Source organism: Eufriesea mexicana, unplaced genomic scaffold (genome assembly GCF_001483705.2).
Source record: "Eufriesea mexicana isolate 0111107269 unplaced genomic scaffold, ASM148370v2 scaffold10662, whole genome shotgun sequence".
Taxonomy (NCBI): domain Eukaryota; kingdom Metazoa; phylum Arthropoda; class Insecta; order Hymenoptera; family Apidae; genus Eufriesea; species Eufriesea mexicana.
The window spans coordinates 88,348-91,474 of record NW_016918322.1 but is presented as its reverse complement, the minus strand read 5'-3'; positions in this window follow the sequence as shown (position 1 = coordinate 91,474).

Below are 3,127 nucleotides of genomic sequence, written 5' to 3'. Positions count from 1 at the left end.
GGTTTATTTTCATCGTCGTGTATACAATGGCACATGCACAGTGTAGATACAAATTGCTACCGTTGCCATTATTTTTCTTTTTATACCCCTTTTAATACAGGGTGAATGCACCGAGACAATGGCGTTTTAAAGTTTGAAATATTTAAAGATTTTGAGAAAAATTGTTAACATGGTAATTCCGATTTTATTTTATTATCCGAGCGAATAGCATTTGCTCTAAATAAGCACTGCTACATTCCAATTATTTGGCGTTATTTCTCACTTAAGGTATAAGTATACGTATAAATAATTCATATTTTATTACACATTATGTTTCCATAAAATGTAACTTGATTGTACTGGTTTGCGCTGAACCTTATACATAACCTCACTGCACCATGGAAAAGTTATGTTCACCCTATATGGCAATTTCGCCGGTCTAACTTCTTGTTCCCTTTCTTCCAGGCAAGATAGAAATCACTTGATTAAGTATCAATTTATTGCAAACATCGGCTAACAACCTAATCTATATGAGGTATTTAGAAACTTCGCTAAAGGTGGGGCTAAAAAAATTCTACGATCGGCCTAAAAATGATCGTAACTGAACTTACCGATCGCGAGCCACGTTCTTTTCGAGCCGACCATAAAAACCTAAATTTGTCCAGGTAATATCATTTTATCGCTCTATTCATTCCAGAAATTTTTCCAGAACTTTACAACGGTGCGCGCATGCGCAAAAAGGCGACCTCTAGTTCCCGCCAATGAACGATAGCTTTTCCGTAAATTCGGTTCGTTAAAATAGCTGAGCCTGTCCTTCGAGGCTTAATCAACGTTACCACGAATCGCTAACATTCTTGCACACCTTAACGAGAAGTAACTTTTCGAGCTTCTCGGCCGGGTAACGAAGTATCGAAGTGGACTTCTGGCGAGATACCGTATCACGGCGCAGCGCTCGAAACAAGTTACCGAGCGAGGGCGTTGTACATGGTGGAAACCTGTTGCCTCCTATTGCAGCGCATAGCACGGCTAGAGTCCCGATCCGGGACAAAAACGCGCGATGCTCGCCGGGCATTCGGTTAATTTAACGAAACAGCATGCTCGATAAAGCAGAAACGAAGCGGGAGGGTGGTGGGGGAAGGTGGAATGTAGCGGGTTGCGCGTGGAGAGAAGCCCCTGCGCGGCTTCTCGAACGCAGGCCGTCCATGAGAATTATTTCGTTGGCCCGGTAGAATTCCGTGAACGGTCCACACGAGCGACGTTCGCGGCGTCTTCCTGTCCCATCGAAATTCCACGGTGGTCGGGGATTATCCACCCGCTGGGAGTACGACGACAAGAGGGGTTTGTTGCCGGGCATCGGCCCAGTGGGCGGTATTTTTACAGCGGTGACTCGTGCGTTTCTGCAGCCACGAGCGTCCACCTCCGCGTTCTGCGGCGCACGCGCGCCAGCACGCGGCTGGTCGACGAACTATAACCCGCGCCTGCGCACGACCGTGCACGCGCGCCGTGGCAGGACCTGAATTCGCGTAATTGTGATTAATGGAGCCGCTAATGCGAGCTAGCCGCCTCGAATCGTGTCGGCAATGACGTCGAACGATTTCGAAGTCTTGTCGACGTGATTCCGAAATAATCGTGCGGAAGCAATAAAGGGGCAGCGGCTGCGGAGTGCTCGGTGTGACGCTCGGCGAAAAGGATTAGACGTGTTATTACGGGACGGTGAATTATTTCGTACTCTTTCGATAGGGCGCGCGCGATTCGTTACACGCCCGATAGCGCTAAATTGTACGTCTGGCGGAAGAGTGATGCCTGGAAAAATTCGCCTCGGGGATCACGATTACTTTTCGTTCTATCGCATCTCACGGGACACGAACGTTGCTCGACGTCCTCTCCTCTTCTCGATCGCGCTGTCAAGATCCCCGGGAGAGCCCCGGTCGAAAGGATCGTCTCCCACACACCACCGGGGCGAAATTTACGTGTCTACCGACGGCAGCGCACCGATTGACGCGTCCGATAAGTGCGAAAGACGATTTGTTTTCCTGTCGGTGACGCGGCGAAAGCCACGTGGTAGGCGTTTGAATTGTCGCGCTGCGTTTTAAACTTCATTTTTAACGCGGACCTTGTCGACCATTTTGCTTCTCAAATCGTAAATATCGCGCTGCCTTCTTTTGCATTTAAATTCCCCTAGTCGAACACCGCTTTAACGAGAAACTTTCGTTCCATAAAATTTTAAAATTTTCAATCGAATTTGGACAAAATTTAACTTCTTACAAATTTGATGTAATTTCTTTTCAAGCACATCTGTGCATTCTACAGACACCCGCGATGTTAATATAAATATTAATTAATTATAATAAAATTAAATATACAATAACGTATACTCTATAGGATATTCGCGAGAAATTAGGAATATAATATTGTCGCGATGTTTCTCTAATTCTTCTGAAATTTTTATCTGTCGATTTTAATGAAATTTAATTTAAGAATTCGACGAATTGGCGAAATAACGGGATCGAATCGTGTCGTGAATACTTTTTCGCTCGATTCGAATGATCCTCCGGCGGAACCCCTTTCTCACGAGGAGGTAACGCACGTCCGTATGCATCGGCGTGGGAGTACATATATCCTGGCTACGACACGTTGAAGCTTAGGCACGTCCAGCTTTCAGAGAATAAAATCGCGGGTCGGGCACGTAATCTTCCGTATTCTGCGTCTGCACGCTGGGGGTTAGCGAGGCAATCACAATCGCAACGGCAAGACGCACGGTGCTCATTTGCATCGCAATGGGGACACTTTCGTGCGAAGTGTGAGGTTACATTGCGCTACGAGCACGTGTCTTCCGAATCGAGTAACACTGTGCTCCGAGTCACTTTCAAGCTATGGAAAGAAACAAAAAATTTTCATATCTCTTATAAATCGTATAATTATTAACCTTGTACCCTCGAATATTTTTTTTTGGTCGCAAAAATATAAGAATTCGAAGCTTTCCTTATATTTTCACGGTGATACCATGAAAATGAAAATAAAAAAAGAAAATCACACGTATTCCATTTCATTATTTCAGTTAGGTAGTTAAGCTTCGAGATATTAAAACAAACAGAGACCGAGAGTCACTGCTGAAGTGCAAAGTTAATAAATTAAATTTATTTATAAA